The following is a 23,721-nucleotide window of genomic DNA, read 5'->3' on the forward strand; positions in this document are numbered from 1 at the left end:
TGTTTTGTCCACTGGAGATTTTTCACTTCAATTTTGACAACTAGGGGGCATGTTTATTCACTGTTTGCGCCGAATGTGCGTCAAAAATATTGACGCACATTCGTCACAAACCTTGCACCATATTTATACTATGACGCCCAACCCCGCGAACGTCAAAATTCCTCTGTGTGCGTCATTTTCTGGATGCGGGAAACCACCTTGCGTTAATGACATGCAAGGTCGACGTTCCCGTCCAAAAAATGACTTAAACACCTGTGCACTACATTCATCCTATCGAGCAAAAATCCTGCTTGGCCGGGAGTCGGAGTCGGAAAACAAACGCACAGCCCGAAGTGCGTAAAAAAATAATGCCTGGGTCACGGCATGCTTTAAATTGGGGCAAAAACACCAGCACTTAAGGAAAACACACAGAAGCAACAGCAGAGCTCAAAAAGGAAGACATGGAGGTGCTATTCATCCAGCATGCACGAAGATGCAGAGCACAGGACCAACACCAGCAGCTTCCACCACACCAGCAAGGACCCCAAAGGCAAAGCAGAAGGCAGGAGAGGATATTCCGGACCAGGACAACACTTCAGGAACTCAGGCAACAAGACATCATCCAGAGGTACAGACTCAACTGGCAAGCCATTCAGCAGCTGCTGCACAACATTGAGCCACAGTTGGCACCCAGCTTGCAGACACCCCACATCATTCCACCAGAGACCAAGCTGCTAGCTGTCATCCACATGTTGGCAAGTGGCTCGTTTCAAACCACTAGTGCCCTGGTTGCTGGGATCTCACAGCCCTCATTCTCTGCCTTCCTACCCAAGGTACTGGATGCCATCATCTCCCTCACACCCTGCCACATCAGCTTCCCCAACACACAGCTGAAGCAGCAGGAGACCAAACAGGGCTTCTATCAAATCAATGGCTTCCCACTCGTGCTTGGTGCCATTGACTGCACACATGTACACATTGTGCCACCTGCTGCAAACAAGCATCTATACCGCACCAGGAAGCACACACATTCCATCAATGTGCAGGCCATTTTCGATCACCGGGGATTGAACACCAACAATTTGGAAGATTAATTTTACAATATCACATCAATAACACTCAATCACACACCCTTCCAAACAATATATACAGTGTAAGGGGTATGCAATGTGTGTCGCTGCAGGCATAAGACCATGACACACATAGCATGATGATGATGACTCTGATGAAAGGGACATGGAATCATTGAGGCTGTACCAATATCTCACATCACTCCTGCTCTGATATTGCCCACTACCAATAAGCAAGTGGACTGTCCTAAGAACACATATTGATGTGATAATATTGAACGTGCACATTCCTACACATACGGTTTGAGACAATTACAAATATACACAACATATGTACAGGCATATGGACCTTCTGACACTCAAACCATCAACCTCACAACCAAATTAGCCAGCTGAACTGGACCAGGTTCAGTAGTGTAGGTACACGTTTGAACATGAGTCAACTCGGTAAGGGCAGATAAATAGGTCTGCATAGAACTTGTCACACATGGGATATTTGTGCATTGTCAATTGTTGCCAACTTATGGAGATGTGTTGTGCAATGTCACCTAGCCATGTCAAAGGGCCTCAATGATGTTGAACAAATTATATTGCATATGTTAAATTGGATGGGATGTCCAGGCCATATAGATGCAACCGTGTTACCACCAGTGTGGAATTGATTCTGTATATGGAAGTATCATGTCACCCCCAGTTAAGACACATGGACAGCTCTTTCACATGACATAATGCATGAGAGTACCCAATGTACTGCAAGTCTACTGAAATACTGCTGACATCCGGCCAATCAGCCAAACACCAGTTCAGATAATGAAACATTCCGATGCCGATGGTACATCCTAGAAGCCTAGGATTTCACACAATAACACAAACACAGATGAGTCACAGACAACACAAGAGAACAACTGCCATGCAAAGTGATAATCATGGTGCAAGCCACATCAAAATGTTTCACTCATTTTCTCTTTCAGCTGATCAGGGGTATGGGATACAGCCATGGATCATGACCCCATTTGCAAACCCAAGCACAGCATCAGAGCGTGCCTATAATGATGCACATTGGAGGACACGCACCATAGTAGAGAGGACCTTTGGCATTCTGAAGTCAAGATTCAGGTGCCTCGACATCACCGGAGGCAGCCTCCTATACTCACCTGAAAAGGTCTGCAAGATCATTTTGACCTGTGCCATCCTGCACAACATTTGTGTAAGGAGGAACATTCTCCTCTATGAAGCAGACCCACAAATGCCTGAGGAGGAGGAAGAGGAGGGTGTTGTCGATCAACATGAGGGGGACCATCCAAACACTGCTGCAGGATTGCGTCGGAGACAACACATTGTAAAAAACTTCTTACACCTATTCTAATCACTATATCATGGTCTGGGTAATCATATATGCATCACATTATCCCTAAGATTCATAATCAGAGTCTAGCCTCATAGAGCATTGCAGATATACAGATTAGGATACTGAAAAATCCACATCACATTTGATGGGTATGAATGTACACCCAACTTCACATACACTGTAAATTACATATCTCCTGTACTTTTCACATTTGAAGGGCAATATCAGAGGACCACAGCTATGGCACACATGGTTCATTGCAGCATTTGCCACACAACTAAGACACCATCATTCATAAGGTAAAAAACTGCCTCATACATGAGGCAGTGGATGGTAACAGGGGAATGTATGACCAGAACCTTGACAGAAGTAAGTGTGACATCAGCTATCTCTGCAAGGACTTAACGAGTATAGAGAGGTCCAAGAACTCCCTTCCTTAGTAAATGCCAAGTTAAAACTAAATTATGTGGGAACTCAAAGTTTAGGGGTATGGACAAAACCCCTATAAGTAAATCCAAAACTTATGAAGAGATGATAGCCCTCATTAGAGTTTTTTTATATATCCAGAAAGTCTTTGTTTAAGATGTACACAAATCCATTCCTGTCATGATAATTGAAGGTTAAACAATCATTGGTGCATATGTATATCCAATTGCAGCAGCCAGAACTAAGTTATTCAGAAAGTCAAAATCTGCTAAACACGAAATTCCACTGTGGTCTGAATTCCAAAAGTACTCAGCTAATTAACATTCTATTATAAGAATAGAAATATGGCCTCACAAGTTACAAAGAAATCAACATAAACATATTTAACATAAACATGTTGATCATGTCACATTCATACTTGTTGCTTCAGTAATAAATAAACAACAGACAAGTAAAAATAAATAGAAATACAAAATTAAAAGTAAATAAGAAAAAGAGGGGAAGTGTAAGCAAAAATTCAAAGATTTCTGATAGCTTAACCCAATATAGGCAATATAGAGTTATAGAAAGAGAAATGCATGAAATATGCAGTCAGGACCTGATTCTAAATAAGATGAACAATAAGAGAAAAGGTAGTAGCATGGAATATATTATCTGGTTCAGCATGAGGATAAGATCGAAGATGATTTTTATCCAATACTATATAGCTCTATAGATTCTAAGAAATAAAATTAAAAACATATAAGAATAAAAATAAGAGTAAAGATGAAGATAAAAGTGAAGGTGAATAATCACTGAAGCCAATAGTACCATTCCGGATATTTGTTCAGTCCTTTCCGTAGAGTAATATAAAGGATTATAAGACGACTTTCATTCTGTCGTAATTTAAGTTCCAAATTACCACCTCTACGATGGTGTTTCAACTGTTTGAGACCACAGAATGAGAAAATTCGGTCATTGGGGTGATGTTCCAAATAGTGTTCCACCAGGGGATATTTTGTATCATTTTTTTGTATATTGCGGAAATGTTCTTGTATTCTCGTCTTCAAGGTCCGGATCGTACTGCCGATATATGCTTTTTTGCAGGGACAAATAATGGTATAAACAGTGTTGATGCTTTCGCAGCTGATGAAATCTCTGATCTTAAATACCTGATCATTAATCTGAATAGCTTTTGATTTTGAAAGACCAAGTTTACATACAGAACATTTTGTACAACAATAAAAACCATTTGGTCTTGGTAACATATTCTGCATTAATGGCTAGTCTATAAAAAGTGAAGAACAAATTTTATCCTTAAGGTTTGAGGCTCTTCTAAAACCTACTTGAGGAAAAGTTAAAAGGTATCTGTTAATAGATGGATTGCTCTGTAGTAAATACCAATGTTTGCGAAGAGTTTTTCGAATCCGGAGATGTCCATTATGATAATCCGTAATGAAGCGTATCACTGAGTTTTTATCTATTGTTTTGGATTTATTGAGCATCATATTTCGGTCCAACTTTGCATAGTGTTCCTTGGTCTTGTTAAGGTTGCCGGTGTTATAGCCTCTTGTTGAAAGACGTTGTAAAATTTCCTGAGAGACATCCTTTTAAGTTGATAGTTCACTGCAATTCAATCTTGCTCTCTTAAATTCACCTGCCGGGATATTCCGTATAATGCTTGAAGGATGACAACTGGAGGCATGGAAGACTGAATTTGCCGCAGTCTTTTTTCTATGAAGATGAGTATGTAGTTGGTTGTTCTTTATATATAAGGTAAGATCTAAAAATTAAATTGTACTTCTAGATAATTGATAAGTTATGTCAATATTCCATCGATTAGGTGTCATGGATTTTAAGAAAAGTTGGAGTATAGTTTCTTGCCCTTGCCAGATTAACAGAATATCATCTATATATCGGCCCCAAAAAATTATATGCTGAGCAAAAGGTTAAAATTTTTCGTTCCAAAGCCAATATCTCTCAACAGCCCCCATAAACATACAAGCATAAGGTGGAGCAAATTTTGCTCCCATCGCTGTCCCTTGAAGTTGTAAATAATATTGACCGTCAGAAAGAAAATAGTTATTCTGAAGGCAAAACAAGAGTAAATCGATTATCATTTTATTTATTTCTATATAGTTAACTGATCTTGTTGAGAGACTGTTTTTCACTGCTTCCAATCCATCCTCATGTTTAATAGAGGTGTAGAGACTGACTACATCTATTGTTGCTAGAATGTAGTCAGGCTGCCAGTCTATATTTTGCAATTTCTTTAGAACATCCTTGGTGTCTTTTATAAAAGATGGTAAATTTTGCATAAATGGTTGTAACTCATGGTCTATAAGTATACCCAGATCATAGCCGACAGAATTGATTCCTGAAATAATTGGTCTACCCTTGGGAGGGTTATCTCCTTTGTGAATTTTTGGTAGTACATATTAGGTAGGAACAGTAGGATTTTGTATATAAAGAAATTTTCGTTCTTCAGATGAAATAATTTGTTTTGAATGCCAAATATCTAACAGATCTTGAAGTTTCTTTTGAATCTTGCGTGTAGGGTTTGTTTGGAGCCTTTTATAATATGTCACATCATCAATTTGTCTATGAATTTCATGAAGATAGTCAGCTTCATTTAGAATAACTATGTTTCCTCCCTTCTCAGCCTCCTTTATAACAATTGTTTTATCCTTTTTTAATTTATTGATTGCCCTTTTATGTTGAATATTGATATTCGTTGCAAGATATTGTTGTTTCTTTATATATTTAGTATACTCCTTATCCAAGTCTTGTATTATTGCTGTGAAGAAAAGATCTATTGAATTGCCCGCTGGCAAAGTTGGTGTGAATGTAGATTTAATAGGAAGGTCAAATGGTTTATATGATGAGGTTTCGAGACCAAATTCCTGGGCTATGTCATTCACTGTTACATCTTGTTCTTCAATATTTGAAAGATTACTTAGTAGGCATATTGCTTCTAAATCTTTAGCTGAAAATTCGTTTGAGCTTAGTGGCGGTTCTGTTGAAGATCGATTGGAAGCTGTTGTTGAAAAGAAGGATTTAAGTTTAAGTTTCCTAGTAAACTTGAATAGATCAATTTTTGTTTGGACAAGATCCCAATTATTCGTTGGACAAAATGATAAACCTTTGTTTAGTATTTCAATCTGAGCACTCGATAGCATTATGTCAGATAAATTAACAATTAAGTCTTGATCTGTTCTCGATGCTTTGCTTCCTTGCTCTGTGCTCTCGTCTGTATACCTGTCTGTTTGGATTCGTCCATTGAAGTACCTGGTGGTCTTGTACAATTGTCTTGAGTAGTGCCTAGTCGATGTCTTCTGACTTCCTCTGAAAAATTTACAGTGGGTTTGTTTGAAGGACATTTATCAATTTCTTCTGATGAGTCAATGTCTGAGGAAGGAATGGTTTCAGAGCAACTGGGTAATTCAGTGGCAGGGTTAGAGTCCCTAATATTATCATATTGTTTCCCAAAAGTGTATAATCCACCTAATTGATAATCTGTTAGGTCTCGTCTGAATTTTCTGTTCTTTCTCTGAATAATATTTTCTTCATACCGGTCTATAATAGTATTGAGGATTTCATAGTTCTTTACCGAAATGTCTCCCCAGTTAGATTCATCAATACGTTTATTAAGGTGGTCAACCTCCTCACGAAATTTCTCATATGCCTCCTGGGCTATTTCAATTAATTGGCGCATCATATTGTTTGAAGCCATTTGTAAGTTAGCTTCCCATTGATGGAGTCGTTCGTGTGATGTGGTATCCGTCGGGGGAAAAATTTAAATTCTGAGGTCACGTGGAATCAAATTATGTTCTAAATATTTTTTAAGTGAAGGTGCTTCCCACCATTTTGATGTTTCCTTTTTCAAGGCTCGTTCCAAAGCTAGAAAACTACTTTTGGCCGACATTGGGTTAGATGAGTTTAGTCTTGTAGTGTGTTGAAAACCTGATCCAACTTTGCGTTACGTAATTCTCTTCCATTTATTTGACTTGCCATATTTGTCTTCAGGTATGAAGTTATTCTGAATAAGAGTAATAGTGTCAATATATTCAATTATTGCATGGCTTGGTGGGAGGGAGGTTGAAGAACAAATCTTAACGAGTATAGAGAGGTCCAAGAACTCCCTTCCTTAGTAAATGCCAAGTTAAAACTAAATTATGTGGGAACTCAAAGTTTAGGGGTATGGACCAAACCCCTATAAGTAAATCCAAAGCTTATGAAGAGATGAGAGCCCACATTAGAGTTTTTTTTATATACCCAGAAAGTCTAAATTTAAGATGTACACAAATCCATTCCTGTCATGATAATTGAAGGTTAAACAATCATTGGTGCATAGGTACATCCAATTGTAGCAGCCAGAACTAAGTTTCGAGACCTAATTCCTGGGCTATGTCATTCACTGTTACATCTTGTTCTTCAATATTTGAAAGATTACTTATTTTTATTCTTATATTTTTTTTATTTTTTTTATTAGAATCTATATAGCTATATAGTATTGGATAAAAAGCATCTTCGATCTTATCCTCATGCTGAACCAGATAATATATTCCATGCCACTACCTTTTCTCTTATTGTTCATCTTATTTAGAATCAGGTCCTGACTGCATATTTCATGCATTTCTCTTTGTATAACTCTATATTGCCTATATTGGGTTAAGCTATCATAAATCTTTGAATTTTTGCTTACACTTCCTCTCTTTTTCTTATTTACTTTTAATTTTGTATTTCTATTTATTTTTACTTGTCTGTCGTTTATTTATAAATGTAGCAACAAGTATGAATGTGACATGATCAACATGTCTTTGTTAAATATGTTTATGTTGATTTCTTCATAACTTGTGAGGCCATATTTCTAATCTTATTATAGAATGTTAATTAGCTGAATACTTTTGGAATTTAGACCACAGTGGAATTTCATGCTTAGCAGATTTTGACTTTCTGAATAACTTAGTTCTGGCTGCTGCAATTGGATATACCTATGCACCAATGATTGTTTAACCTTCAATTATCATGACAGGAATGGATTTGTGTACATCTTAAGCAATGACTTTCTGGATATATAAAAAAACTCCAATGTGGGCTCTCATCTCTTCATAAGCTATCCCTGCAAGGAGTATGTGTGACAAGAAGTCCATGTAAGCTGCAAATGGATAGCACGAGTGCCCCAGGTATGACTAGTATTGCTCACAAGACATGCCCTGCACATGCCATCCCATGTCATAAGTCGTGCCACTTCCATGTTTTCAGTCTCTCCCACCATTCTCTAGGGGGCCATGGAAATGGACTATTTGTACCCCGATAATCCTTCACCTACACACACACTGAGACTCACATTCTGACTCCAGTGTGCTTCCCTCTTTAGTATGGCATGCCATAGTCATAGTTCATCTGTCTGCATGGACTTCTGGTCAGATAATGCACTGCCTGGTAGTCTGTAGGACCTGTAATCACCTGTCCATTGCTTCCTAAGTAAAAGGCACTGTTGGCCCTTTGAACTTGATTCTCACCTACAGGACTTGTGAGAGACTGAAGCTGCACACACCTATGAGCACTTCCATGCAGACCAGCCATTTGAACCTGCACTGCCCTTACTGCTGCCTGGAATGGCATAGAAGCTGCCATTATATGTATAACCCTGTTATGCATTGCCGTATAAATCACTTGTGTAACATGGGCCTTGGGTTATTGTGTAATGTTGCAGCACACAGGACAAATACAGTTTTCATTTTCCACAGTGTTGTTCCTGCTTTGACCAGTCTCAGTCTGCTCACTGTGTATTTGCCTTGTTCATGTTAGTTCCTTACAGAGCCTCCAACCTGTTAGCCTGATTGGTCCCTGTCTTTCTGTTACCATAAAGGTTCCATGTGGCTACTTTTGTCTCATAGTTGCTTTCCATCCCCTCACTTTCCTCCTGGGGTATTGTGTCAGGTAGGTCTACAATGAATATTCAAATACATTGTATAGTGTGATCAGTTTACTTATTGTATCATGGGGTGGGACATGTCTTCAAATAGCCTAATCACGGCCCATCCCTTGTCTGGGTTTCATGTATGCATGAGTGACAAATAGTGACAGTGTACCATGGCTGTATGCATGGATTGGGTATGGTGCCTCCAGCACAACAAACAACGTTTGCTAATGTGCATGAAAAGTCAAAACATGTTTGGACCCTGACGGTCCACAAACTGATTCACATTGGCTTGCGTGCTGAATAGCTGTGAGATTAATCAGCACAGAGGCACTTATGTTCCCGGTTACAGTGGAATTTTTAGAGGCCACCCTGTGTACAAATGTTGTGAGGAAACCTGCTGGTTTTAAATTACTGATCCACTAACTTTGTGAGCACACCAAGGTTGCCCTGTTGTCAGTCTCATAAAACTTCTGCAGTGCCATAGCTGGACTATCCCCATGTGTGTTCTCAATTCCTCTTTGGCTTTCGTTCAATTCAGCTGTGAAGGATACTTTGTTAATGCAGGGAATGGCTCCGCAGACTCATGACTAGACCTGCACGTAACTGTGACAACATGGACCCCAATAATGACATGGGGTACACATGGCCACACACTTGAACTGGACACCCTTGTGCAATTAACCACTGGAAATATGTGAACACATGCTGCTTGGTCTGCTGGTCCTCCACTGCCACAAGAGAAACATCGGTCATTTATATGACTCAAAGTGTGGAGTGACATTACATTTTTGGATTGGTTTTGAAACTCTGTGTCACAAACACTGTACATACATAGCATTTTCAAATGCCTGATTCATGGGTAGTATACTAACAAGTGACCAGGAAGTGGTATCCAACATTCCAGTACATGTGATGGCTTAGTCTTGTAACAATGCCATAATCAATCGTCCTCTGTCTATCCTGTGCATGGTTTGTCATGGGAGATGCATTTGTCCCAAAATTCAGGGAGGTTCACACAGCATTTGTTGCTACGTGTATGACAAACACATTTCCTGACTCATTTGAACACGGAATAGCATCTGATGGTTATCCACATTGACAACACATGCATACAAGCACATTTATGAAAACACGTCTTGTGATGTTCACACAGTGGGACAACTAAAATTGAAATAGCCAATTCACAGACATTGACACACAGGCAATGAGTTACTGTATTACGTTGCATAGCCTTGCTATCCTCTATTGACACACAACCTGCTCAAACTGGCCTATCTCTGTATAGTTACAGCTGTCATGTACTATACAAATGTGAGAAATTACCCAAACCCAGTAAAAGACATACATTTTGGCACATATGCGTAAAAAAAGATGCATATGAGTCCAAAAACGCTGCATATGCGTAGAAAAATTACACTCACAGCCATGATACATCCATTGGCCTCGAGCGGTAATTCCGTCTGGGGAGAATGGGTGAGGGGGAGCTGGGGGGATTCATTTGGCTGGTGTGCCACTTCCTTCCATTGATGATCGAAGCAGGTGGCAGGGTGATACAGGGGTATCACACAGAGGCGAGGAGGCTCCGTTGGTCAAAGGTCTTGTACCATCTGCGACGCGTCTACAACATACCGCGCAACGACCACCAACTAAAGCACTGCTGGCTGACCTTGTTGCCAGGAAGCCAGACCTGCTGGACCACTTGGGTATTGTGATTGGTGGCCCTGTTGGTGAGTACAATTCAGAATAATGTGCACATTTAAATGCTCTGGAGTGGCAGTAGCAGATTTGTTGATATGCTGCAGGCAATGTATTTGGACTTGTGGAATGCAAGTTAAACATACAGTGGCCGTGAGTTATACAATAATTGCTACACATTACCGTCATTTGTTGACGCAACAGCTGCACGAAGTTACAAAACACAACAGGAGCTTGTAAATTAGTGCTTCCTTCACGTCAATAAATGATGCAAATGTGGCTCTATCATATGTTTTATCCATAGTCTGTGAGTGTACCAGGAAAGACATGTTTTTCACCAAATAATTTCAAGAATTAATGTGTTCCCCAATTATTTCTAGTACATGTATGAACTGTATTCTGGCCCATACGCACCAATGTCTTTCTAACACCAGGTAATATCTTAGGCTGATAGTTTCACATGGCTGTGCCACAATTAAATTAGGAATGGATGGCAAAGTAATGCACACGGGTTCATATCTAAATGTTTGGGGCTACTTTCCATAGCTGTAGCATATAAAATGAAGCAAACGATACAAATTATCACTGTTAATTGTTCATTGTACCTGTGTGTTTTAAATTGGTCTTGTGCACAATAGCTGTAACAGAGCTAATGCATTTTCATCTGTGTTACTCTATAGCCATGCACTTCTCATAAGTTATCGAATCATCATGGGATACCTGATGTTGGGGAATGCATGGTCACATTGTATTACGTGCATGATGTTGTGCAAGGGACCCCTGCCCAATTTCATCATACATGTAAAGTTCCCTAATACTTTGCTAGTTTTGTCGGTACTACCCTGCTGATCTAGTGCAGCACATGTTCAATAACTAACTTCCCAGTATGGAGGCTATCACAGACATGGGTGTATGCTAAGGTCAGAAGACCAGCATTCCTGTGACTGCTGCCATTCCAAAGGTACATACAAATTGAAACCTACATCATCATGATTGACACAGTGGTACATTTTCTAAACCATGTGTTAATAATATGACAGTGTCAGTTTGCTGTATACCCTCTGATCTCCCAACTTGGCAAATGTAAGATGATGAATGTGGCTCACTGTGATTTCCAAAACCCATAATGGGTAAACAGGGCAATGAGTGACACATTTCAGGTGCAATGACCACACCTGTGCCCATGCAGTCTGTCATGGATGACCACAATATACACTTTCAGCATATATCTCATTGTTGTATTCAAATATTAAAAATGGTCAATCCAAGGCTTGCCTCAAATTGTCACCAATTAATCGCACAAGATCCCTGCCATTATGGTGTCATAGGGGGCATACGTGGCTCAGGGTACACTGTTAATCTAGCATATGTAACCTACACACAACACAGTCGCTAAATGTAAGGTACCATAGAAAGCATGATAAATCATGACCTTAAATCAACCCACAGTTGGTTGATTGTCCCTTGATGCACAAGCCACAATACCTGAGTGACTGGTATTGCAGTGCTCCAGGAATGTGGCTTTGCATGTTTCTCATTACTACAAATGATGAGAGGAGTGCACTCCATAAATGAGTCTGCAACCAATTGATGGAGCATGTTTGTCACCACATGATAGTTAGGGCCACTGCATGTGTGCAGATATGTGTGTATCACTCACTGGAGTGACCGGGTCTGTACATGTTTGCAGTGGTAAGTCTGGTGGAGTATCATCATGCCTGAGAGGCTGGACTTTCAGATTTAATGTCACACACAGTAATTTTATTTGAAAGTGTTGTACAGTGCACAAACATTGAGAACATTTCTCCCTTCCATGATTTACAGGTGGACCTGCCCCTTACACAATCGGAGAAGTGGCTCAATTTGCGACCCGACATATCCAGTAAGTGTTGATATTTCAGTTCAGTGTTGTGTTTGCAGCTGTTATGTGATTGACTCCTGTGTGTTGGACACATAGCAATGTATGATATGCTGGCAAATGATCTGATATGTTACTTGACTGTAGTTTAACTTTTTTTCCATCTTTGAGTTGGACAATCAGTATCGTAAAGTCATATTTTGGGATTGTAGTGCAGCCCTGTAGGCATGGCAATGTGAAGAGGGTGACATTTGTTTTTGAAATTTTTATAAAGAAAAATTAGCAGAGGGCCATATTCATGATTTAGTCAGCAAGTGAGATCCTGAATCTCACAGAATAGGGATACCAAAGTCTTAGCCACAGACTTGAGCCTCCCTGTTCACTAATGAACAAGTTCAACTGTATGTTTGACTTCCTAGAAGCATCTAGATCCACATGTTGTGCTACGTGTATGTGGCACTTGAGTACAATGTCATAGGTGTGCATGCAACTCATGCCCAGATGTGTGCTTGCATCTATCTGCTTGTTGTAAGAAAGGTATTATTGGTATTAAATGATGTTGACAACTGTCTGCATTAACAAACATAAATGTGGAAGGGATTGTCCAAGGCATGGGTCTGTCCTAGTTGGATATGTTCCTTACCTGTGGTGGACTGCCTAAACCCATGTACAGCTCTCCAAAGCTTCCTGGGTGTTCTTGATGTTTGAAAGAATGTGTTGCTTGTCCATCCCCCCTGAGGCACAAGCTTAGGGTTATGAAATGTGTACCTAGGTGTGATGATCCAGGTTTAGTACACAGACATGTAAATCTGTAAATCACTTGTCCAAACCTAAGATACCCACTCATGATTAGCAACCGCATTCCATCCTGGCAATTCCATTTACAAATCACAGATCTTGTGGCCCTTGATTGTCATCCAGAAGATAGTCCTTAGCTGGCCTGTCACATGTGGAGGACTTGCAGCATTTTTTATGTGACTAATGGCTGAACAATGATGCATAGGTAATTTAAGTTGGTACACATCTTTTAGAGCATTGCTGTGCTGTTAGATAGGACATGTGTAGGCTACGTTGGCACGTACTTCCTCAGGGAGAATCTGTGATCTGTATGGTGATTTGGCCTGTTTCAGCTACATTAGATGTATTGTCTGATTCTCATCAGTAGCTATATCACACAATGAAGTACCTAATGTTTGGCTTTATCTTTTTTAACAGCAGCCAATATGGATGCCAGCCAGATTCGTGAGTTTCAGTGCCGGGCGATGCGTTACCGCCACATTCTGGATGTGGAGTGTGGGTTCCACCACATGGTACGATGTTATCGCCATGAAAGAGCCTCAGGAATGTGGAGGGCATTTGCCCAAGGGGGCCCTTCGGTGTCCACAACAGCCGCCTCCACCAGCACCACCACTACGACCCAGATGGCACCAAGGATATCAGCCACCACTGCAGAACCATTGACTTCCACTGCTCTAGGACCACTGACAGCAGCACCTGCACCTCCCCCTACAAGCATGGCACCACCAACCGGACACACAACTGGCACTCAGACCACCCCTGCTGCAGTCATTGACCCTGGTGATTTTAGAGTAATGCAACGTAACATGCAACGTATGGTGCGGAGACTGGACAGGCTGCAGCAGGAGGTGTCACAAATTAATAAGAGGGTCCGTGCCATAAAGAAGACCCTGCGGAGGGTGAACTTGTGACAATTATACCCTCTGCCATGATTCCCTCTCCTCCCTCCTCTTTCCTGGTTCTTTAAATTAGTGGGTTTAGGGGGCTTAGTGTTAGGTTAGAATAGGCTGTTAGTTTAGTTTGCAGTAGTGGTTTGGGGGGGTGGGGGTATGACATTTTTAAATGTTATTTTTTTATGTGTGTGTTGGAGGATGATGTTGGGCTTTTGGCCTTAAAAAAAAAAAATATATATATATTTATATATATATATATAAATACAAAAAAATATATATTTGTTTAGTATAAGATAGTATGTGTTTAGGTAAGTATATGTTGTCCTCCATGTGTCCCGTCTTATAAAGGGAGTGGGGGTTGATGTTTAGAGTGTTCAGTTAAATGTGATAAGTAAGTTTAGCTTAGGTTAGTTAGGGCCAGTTGTGGGTAATGTGTAGTTAAGATAGGTTAGGTTAGTTAAGGTGTTTCCCCTGGTTTTAATCTCCTTTTTTACTGTTAAATAAATAATTAGGTACTCCTTTACAGTATGTGTCGTATGCTTGGGGATCAGGGCCTTGGCATAGGTGAATAGTGTCTCTTTAGTATTTGCATTTGTGTCCCATCCTGCAATCAAATCCCAATTGAGCTGTCACATTGGCAGCTACACCAGAGCTACTTTGCTAGGAATCTGCCATCCATTGCACCCACCACTCAAGGTTACTATGGATCCCAATGTGTTGTTAATTTTTGATGTATGTTTTCAACCTCACAAACTTTGGGACCAGATTTGGTATTGAGGACACTGTGTTACGTCTGCCTGCAGCCTGATGTTCGAGTGAAGCCTTATAAGGTGAGTGATGGTATAAACTCAAGTAGTATAGTATACATGACTCACACCTATCATTTGTTAAATTATACAGCCAGGTTACTTATTTGTACATACACTCATACACATCCATTCCTGCTGTATGGGGTGTGTGGAAAAAATTGTGACAAATGTCACACACGTAAAGGCAATATTTTTTGGCTTAGACATCCCTTGAAGAAGACTTATTCTGTCCAACACAGCATTTTACTGTATAGTTTTGAGTTACCTCAGAATTAAGAATCAGGAAGGGTAGATGATGGTACAATCCAGACGACAGTGCATAGTTATCAGCCCACATTCTTTCAGGGAAGTTGTATTGACATTCTATGGGCATTGACATGAGGCAAACATCACTAATCTCCCTCACGGTTGATGTGTTACATTACACAGAGACAACGTGGTTGTTGAAGTGCTATTTATTTTAAAGTGCTGTTGTGCTATATTTACATTGTCCATGATTGTGAGACCATTAGTGTGACACCTTCCATTGTGATCCTGCGCAAGTGCAAAAGGACATGTCATTGGACATGCTGGGGTGAAGTGTCATACAGTGCAGAGGGACATGAATTGCCAATGAGGTAATGAGAGACAATCACAGGGCATTGTGACAAGGTAAACAGTGGGCGGGAGAACAGTGCTTGTGAGCAGCTGTTGCAAGACTGGCAGGTTACAAAGGACAGGACCTTTGTTATAAGTGGCCATGTGGCAGGGACAAGTGCTACTGGGTACTCTTACGGGTGAAGGTGATCTGTTCCACGTCTTCATCTGCTGATGTGTGTGTTGTCTCCTCTGCCCTTGGTGGTGGTGGGTGTGAAGGGGCAACACACACCTCCGTGTTTGAAGATGTGGATTCATAAATCCCGGTCGCTGCCAACTGTGGGGCTATTAAGGCAGTACTGCAGCAAGGAGGAGCTGCTGGTTCTTAAGAATAGCAGCCACATCACTGTGGTAGGCAGCCAGGTCGGCCCTGAGAGGGTCAATATTGCATTTGTGCACGCGTTGAAAAGTTTGTTGTTGGAGCTGTGCTGATTTCCTTCACACTTTTTTCAAGTTCTTGCAAGATTGATGTTCGCCCTTGCATGGCTGCTGCCTGTTCTCCAGTTGACATCATGCACGAACGCACCCCCTCTAGGCTGGCTGCCATATTTTCCAGCCCCACCCACACCTCCTTGGCCAGCTTCCGCTGTACTCCAACTACAGTTCTCTCAAAGCTGGTGCCAGTGTCGTCAGAGTCCTCAGCTGGGTTGGAGCTGGCAGGTCGTACAATTGGGGTGGTGGGTGGGTCCTCTGTGATGGCTGCTGTATCTGTGCTCCTCCTTGTGACTGAAGGTGGGGTCTGGACGGTTCCAAGGACATTTTGGAGGGTCTGCTTGCTGATGTTTGTCAGCTAGTCATCCATGTCATCAGGGAAGTCCAGGACAGGCATATCCCCAGGAGAGCCATCGTCCTCTGCAATGAGATATTGTACAATTAGTGTGTCTGTGTTGTGGCATTTGTAATGTGACGTGCCTGCCTTCCTATTAGTTGCACATTGTGATATAGGTTCCTGTTCATTGTTCCTATCTATAATATTAGCATTCTCCCAGGCCTAAGACCCACCTGCATGTCACATGTATTGTGGTCAGTTTAGGGACCTGTCAGCATCACATCCTCTAGGTGTAGGTTCTGCCCAAATTATATGTTGCCACCTTATTATCCTACTCAACCCTCCGTCTACTTCCATTCTCATGGTGAGGCCTTGCACTGGCTGTGGGTGTTCTGATGGCACTTGCACCACACTTAACAATTTTGAACTGCCCCAGTCTCTGATATTTCACATCCAGCTATATGTTGCTGAGACCTAGCATAATTATGTATAGCATTGGCATGGCACACTACATATGTCAGCATTGGTAGTGTGTAATGCTGATGTTGGGCAATGTGTGCTACATTGGATTGCACTGATGGTCCTAGCAGTGTTCCATTTCCTCTTCTGACTGTGCGGGTGTAGTTCATAGGCCGGTGACATATGTCCTCCCCCTCAATGCTGTTGTCTGAGCAGTATAACAGTTGGGATGTTGCATGGTGTCATTGGAGCTATTGTGACCCAGGCACAGAGTGGACCCTGACATATGCAGCATGGGTATGACATTAGTGCTGTGTACCTCATGTTTATGACAATGGCTGATATTTGTAGCAACTATGGACATTCACATTTGAATGGATTAGCACATTTGTAATGATTTCAGAGGATTGATAACATTGTCATCCTGAACCCTCTAATTAGGGTGTGTTTGATTCATGGGCACGCAACTGCCATTAGCTACTTGATATGCACACACAGCTGAGGTGGTAGTGGCAACTGTTGTCAATATTGCATTCCTCTTGCGGATATGGCCTGAGACTGTTAATTGAGCCCTAGTTCATGTAGGTAGAATACCAGCTGTTGTGTGACAGCAGGCCAGTTTTACCTTGTACCCTACCCTCCTGGATTGGCTTTACCTTTCCAACATCCTTGGCATGGCAGCATACCCCCATGCAAAGGTTGTTGGTGTAGTGTAGTACTGTGCCCCTGTGCTGTGCCCCTTTACCCATGCCACTCCCTGAATATCATGACTTACATGCATTGTGTAGTAGGTATGTCCACCCCCCGCTTACAGTTAACATTTGTGCATTTTAATTCCCCATGCGACTTACCCTGAATCTGTGTTGTCTCCTGGTAGTCTGCGCTGTCCTGTCCTTGAATCCCTGTGACGATCTCCTCAGGGATGATGGCTGCCACCATCTCCTCCATGTGGTCCAGGGCCTCCTGTGGTGCTGGACTCCCACCTCCAGTCTGCAGTGCTGCCTTCCGGTTCCTGGCCATCTTTTCCTTTGTCCTGCGCTTGCAGTCATGCCAGCGTTTCTTGCAGTCGATACCTGTTCTCCGTACTTCTGCCACACTGTTTATCTTGTCAACAATTTGTTGCATATTGCCTCTCTCCCACTAATTGGCAAATTAGAGGTGACAAAAAGTTGGTGCTGATGTTCCATCACCTCTTTCACCAGTATTTCCTGCTCCTCTGCACTGAACCAACACTTTCTTTTCTTTTTCTCCCTCTCCTGGGTCTTGTGTGGGCCCTCCTGGCTGGTTCCTGGTCTGTTGTCATCTTCCTGGGGTCTGTCCAAGCATCTGGGATCCATTTTGGCTCTCCTTAGCAAATTTTTCAGTGTTTGCACTGCTTTTTTATGCTATTCTGTCAAAAAAAGGCGCATATCCGGTTTGCGATGTCGTAAACCGGCTCACAGTCATTTTCGCCGTGTTAACGTAGTTTTCCTTTACGACGTGAAGCATTGATTTGAGTAAAAACAAATGGCTCACACCTGTGGTTTGCGCCGCCGTACGTCAAAGTATAAATTTGACGCCCGAGCAGTGCAAAGAAATGGCGTTAGCCAGCGGTACATTTTTGGACGCAAAACTGCATTGGCGCAATTTTGCGTCTAAAAGTATAAATATGGCCCTAAGTCTGAAGGTAAAAAAACAAATCTTCGCCACAGCTTTGCTCCATGGCCATCTGACAACAGTGTTCCCTCCTTGGACACTCCTACAGCTTTCCCCGCTGTATTTCTACCTTCTCAGACATTTTTCTTATAATTCTTTTCTACGTCCAAATGTAAGTGCTGACTGGGGCCAATCCACTTCTTGTATCCAAACTGGTCAGCTTTAACTCTCAACTTTCACCACGGTCTTGTGCGACCAGATGCCCATAGTTGGAGCATTGATCTTTTAGGTGCTATTTTGAACCCTTAACTTAAAAAATTGTTAACTCTGGCTGTACTCATAGGATTTTTGTTATTGTGATGTCAAACAATTTATTAAAATTTACTCTATCATACTGAACTGGTTTGGGATTTTTCTTTTGTTGTTTTTTCACTTTATTACTGTTTGTGTGCTGCATAAATACTTTACATGTTGCCTCTATGTTAAGCCTGGCTTATTTTTGTGAATGCTACCAAGAGTTAAGTACAGGTTAATTTAGTTACTTTTTGTGGTTCACCCTGCAAGGCATTGTGACTGTTTCTTAACCAGGGCTTCAATCCCAAACAACCAACAACCCAATTTCTCACATTGGTGTTTGGCCATGGGGATCAGGGCTTTCGTTTGTGCAGTACCCTGCAGTTATTTGTGTCATATTTGTGTAGGACCATCACAAACTGAAGTTGTACGCCCAGAAGGACTGCACCTACTTCACTTTGGGCTAAGAAAGTTTGGACTATGCCTATAGCTCCTGGCTCAGAGAAAAGTTGGTTCCCAACATCCAACAACAGCAGTGACTCCAAGGATCAGTCAGCCAGGGACACAAGAGCTGAAAGAGCCCAAACCAACAACTTGGTAGTCACTGTAGAAGTTTTGCCACTACCATTTGCCATGCACCCGAAAGGACAAATCTGATATAGACAAAACCTTCACCCGTGTCTGCCAGTTATGGGGGTACTATCATATCCATGGGACACTAGAGCCCATCAAAGGATTTTGTCCCAACCACAGTGCAGACAGACCAGTAGAGGTTCTCTAAAAAAGAGTCTTGTACTACGTTGGACCATTTAAACCTGTGACTGATCCTCTGGTATACTGTCATGAGACTTTGGCCCCAGTGATCACTAAACTGATTCCAGGTGACCCCTGAATGCATAAGAAAATGGACCAGGTAAGATGAGATATAATGCAGTTGACAGTGGTATCATTGCCTCTGCCACTAAATGTAGGAATAATGTATGGGGGACCTGAATCATAGTTGGCTTGTAACCAGGTGAGAAGGTGACTATCCGCTAAAATGGAATTAATCAGGTTGCCCCCTCTTGTACATTCAAAATGTCTGTAATCAGTTGGATAGCCCTCGTGGCAGGGAAGAGCAAAGGGTGAATATTGAATTCTCCTAAAAGGATCACAAAGTATGGGGACTGTTGCATCACAACATCCTCATCTAGGAACTCTTTTAGGGCTCTTAAATGCATAAGCCTATTGTCCAACAAATAGGAATTATAAAAATTACTAGAACTAGGATGTCAGGGGACTTTTTAAACATAAGCTTGACCCCAGGCAAATTCGGTGATCCAGTGTCAATTTGAGTTGATTTGCAAGAAACATTTAAGGATTCCAAAGTGAGTAAGTCCACTGTAGCCCTGCCTTCAAGATAGGGGAGAGTGGCAAAAAAAAAAATGGCATATACCCATCCAGGCAAACTGATTCAGCTGTGTACCAGGTTTCTTGAAGCACAGCAATGATATGGCCTTCAACAAAGTTGCAACATGCATTATCTTTCCTGTTGTTTAGCCTTACAATAAACCAACTCAAAAATTGAATTGTAGGTGTTGACGTGGTGAGTGTGATGTTGGGCTGGCTGTGGGTGGCTGACTTCTCCTGTAGGGAGTTAGAATTATCCTCCAGTTGGGGTAGTCAATCATTGCAATCCAATATACTAAGTGGCTCATCTCTATTGGTTAACTGCATCTCTGGGGCTAACACCTGGGGGCCTGTCAGTGTCCCTCCCAGTTTATGTTGCACTCTGGTATCACAGTTGGGCATCAAGGGACTAATAGGTGGGTACAAAAGCCCAGAAGGAAGGTCTTGGATCGTGGTTGTGGTAAAGTGAACTTGCTTATCTCACCATAGTAAGTGACCAGCAATGTCTGACTAGTCAAAGTTAGCAGTAACACAGTCCCCCTCCCAGGGGCTCTGATTCCTTTTCTGATAAAGACATTTTGCACTTTATTATGTTCTGTGATCATTACAGTTTGTTACGGAAACAGTTTCTATTAACTTTGTTGAGAGGGCTCCAATTTACGCAAGTAAGACATGCATTAATTTTTCAGCAATTATTGCCTAATCGATTACATGCTTTAACGTTGCTAGCTTTTCAGTAGGCCGGTAAAACTCAGACAGCATTCAGGACTCTAGATACACTATTGAGAGTCAATTTCCTGCTTAACCAGGTGGTTGTTTTATGGTTTTTACTTTTTATATCTTCTTAATGTTTAATTCATACATTGACCACAGTTGGGAGAAACTGTATTTCTGTATTGTATGGTTTTTAATTATTGTACCATTTATGGTTTTAAAATAACCGAACAAAGAATTGGGACATTCTCTTTCACAGAAGAGGCTTGGACATAGCCTCTTTGATCTTTTGTATGGTCACCCTGTAAGGGGACCTCTCTGTCTGGTTAGGGAGGGATGGGGACAAGCGTCCAGGAGAGCTGCCCATGATGTGGTTAGCTACATGCTAGTCCTCCAGAACCAGATGGCCAAGTTCTGGAAGAAGGCTTCTGATAACTTGAAGGCTATCCAGGAGGTGATGAAGCAGTGGTATGACCAGATGGCTGCTCCTGTGAAATTTTAGCCTGGGCAGAAAATGTGGGTGATGGAGCTGGTAGAGCCTAGGGCCCTCCAAGATCATTGGACTGGGCCTGATGACATAGTTGAGAGGAAGGGGGGAGGCCACATACTTGGTGGATCTCAAGACCCCCAGTCACCCTTTAGGGGGACTCTATATCAGCAGTTTCAAACCCCATTTTGAGAGGTCTGAGGCTATATGCTGCTGGTTACAGATGATGGGGAGAAGAGAAGAATGAACCTCTTCCTGACCTTCTTTCTTTTAAAAGAAAGATTGGTCAGTGGAGGGTGTCAAATTGGCCTGGGCAGTGTTCACGGAGTGGCTCTAAGTGGAACTCCGCAAAGTGGTAAAAAACTCTGCCGTACTACGCGGAGTTCCACAGGCTGGCAGAGTTTCCCCATCATGCCAATTTGCAATGCATTTTACGTCAAATGCAATGCAAAGTACATCATCACGTTCAAAATCACACACAAATGTCACCACGTGGTTCACATGGGTGTGTTGGTCTTGTTATCTTACTCTGTTCATGGTGCTTGGCCTGTTTTTGAATTCCTTCCTAATCTTTTCAGTCCTCTGCCCCACTAATTATTCTACCCTTCATTTTAATTTATTGTATTAGTGTGTGTTTTTTCTCTGTTTTTTATATTTTTTCTATGTTTTTGTGTTTTCTCATGAATTTTTGATGTTTTGTTTATTCTTATCCTTCCTTCCTTCGTTACTTCGTTCCTTCCTTCTCCTGTTTTTTCCTTTACCCCACCCAGTGCGATGGCAGAGCAGGGGGCCACCAGGTGAGTGGCGGCACCAGGCACCCCTGATCATCCAGCAGTAGCTGCCTACCTTATGGATGGCAGTACCGCCAAAGGCCAATCCTTTGTGTGGTGGAGGGGGAAGCACTACTTTTTATGTGTAGCATCATCTACCCTTCATGCTGGAAGCAGACAGCAGGCCTGGCAGCTGGTACCCCCTATGGGAGCATGACCTGCATTGGAGGAGGGTGTGCAGATGTGTGCAGCGCACCAACCAGGTCCAGCGCTGCACACAGCAGCTGACATACGCTGGTCGGATCCTCGACCGGGAGCAGGACCTGCTCAACTTGCTAGGCATCGGGATTGTAGGGCTCAGTGAGTATTAATTATATTATTTGTAGTGTTTGTGCTCCACAATGCTAACTTTTTTTCTGAATACCATGCTGCTCATACTCAGAGGTAAGTTACGTTTAGCTTACATTACGAATAGTATTAGCATAGCGATCTGATTTAGATAAGCACAATGTTACTGCAGTTGCCTGTTATAATAATTTTGTGGCAATTAACTGTACCACTAATCTATTTTTTTTAACTTCTTCATTTCTTACATCAGCACCTAAGGGCAAGAAGAGGGGCAGCGTCAAGGTGGGTCTGGGAAGAGCTGGGGAGAGAAGGGCCCGACCATCAACTCCACTACTGAGGGCTCTGCTCACCCCAGTAAGTCCTATTATTTATTGTTAGTATTTTACTAACTTTTACCTCTGCCCACTATTATACTACATTTAATTTTGCTTTATTTCTTTCTTTAATGCTGTCTCCCTTTTTACAATTTTTGTTTAATTCCTGTTATCCCTGCATTATAATTTTTTCCTTATTTCATAGTATTATTGATAGCTGAATTTTTCCAGTCTGTACTAGTCAGTAGATTTCTTCAGCTTTGGTGTTAATCTTTCCCTCTCCCCTATATATCTTATGGTACTGTAAGATTAAGAACATATTTTTGGAACTCTACTGTCTACTGTGAAAATTGGAGGCCAAAGTAAACTAATAGTGTAAATAATAATCCCCGTGTATGTTTGTTGAGAAGGCTTTCTTGTTCTTGCTCGCACTCTAACAGTTAATGAGAGAGTGGGCATGGTCATGAACCATACCCCCATCCCCAATGTTGAGCTGTGTAATTCATTTATACAGTATACCAGCAGTTCTCATGACAGTGCAGCACAAATGGAAAGTATGAGGTCCCATTGCATTTGCCAACCATCATCTAATATCTTTAATTGACCATTATTATTCCACCCCTTCATTGCACTTTAATGATTCAGAGTCATCATCATCATAGGCTGTAACTCTGCCCTTCCATTATGAAGCATTTTTGGTTGGCTTGACTACCTGGCTTTTCTAACATTGTGAACCAATAAAATGCCCAGAGTGATATTTTGATAGAAGATACTGTAGTGCTAGCTGAACTGTAGCGATGTATTGCAGTTGTATTCTTCTTATTAAAAAAAATAAGGGGAGGCGTTTCCAGGCAAACAGAATGCTGCTGGCTCAAGTGCAGCTGCAGGAGGAGATTAGGTTGGAGGTAGAGAAGCGGAGGCAGGGATGGGCGGTGGTAAGTCACAATGCTTACTTTTTGACAACTACTATTATACTCACAAGGTACACTAGTGTCATCATAACTCATGATTGTGAAACCCTTGCTTTACCAGCTACAGCAGTGGCTGAGTTATGGCCTCTTCTATCTGCAACTCAGCAAAAGCTCACATTATGTACACTAAAAATGATGGCTTGATGGAAAC

This window comes from Pleurodeles waltl, chromosome 1_1 (genome assembly GCF_031143425.1).
Source record: "Pleurodeles waltl isolate 20211129_DDA chromosome 1_1, aPleWal1.hap1.20221129, whole genome shotgun sequence".
NCBI lineage: Eukaryota > Metazoa > Chordata > Amphibia > Caudata > Salamandridae > Pleurodeles > Pleurodeles waltl.